The sequence below is a fragment of the Gekko japonicus genome, unplaced genomic scaffold, assembly GCF_001447785.1.
Source record: "Gekko japonicus isolate JY-2015 unplaced genomic scaffold, Gekko_japonicus_V1.1 scaffold1330, whole genome shotgun sequence".
NCBI classification, from domain to species: domain Eukaryota; kingdom Metazoa; phylum Chordata; class Lepidosauria; order Squamata; family Gekkonidae; genus Gekko; species Gekko japonicus.
The window spans coordinates 458344-458954 of NW_015161437.1; positions in this window are offsets into that span (position 1 = coordinate 458344).

The window sequence follows — 611 nt, forward strand, 5'->3', positions numbered from 1 at the left end:
GAAAAAGGGCCATTGGTAATTACCGTGAAGGGTCCTTCTCCTCTGAGATAAGGAGGACATCTTGATGGGTGTTTCCCACCCTATCCTTAGGGAGGCAGGAACCAAAACTTCACTTCCTGTCCTCTTGGTGGGACACGCCCTCAATTCAGTTTGGTAACTCCCAGCAGCAGTAATGCATCGAACAACATCTTAATAACTGAGCCAACTTCGGCTGAACTGCAAAAAACTGAAACTATTAATAGACAAGGAGTGAGACAGGGACAGGAAGGACCAAACAGATAAAGAAGATATAGAACTGGCAGAAAAAGATGACGATGACACGGGAGGGCCAAGATGTCCTCCTTATCTCAGAGGAGAAGGACCCTTCACGGTAATTACCAATGGCCCTTTCTCCCTCTGAGAGGAGGACATCTTGATGGGACCTCCTATAGCAGTGTCCTCAGTATTTGGGTGGGTCATCGTCTGCATCTGTCAAAACATGTCGAAGGACTCTCTGCCCAAAGGCCGTATCAGCAGAGTCGAAGCGATTGCTCTTATAGTGTCTAATGAATGTGTATACAGAGGATCACGTGGCAGCCTTGCAAATTTCTCCCACTGTGGCCCGGCTGGAC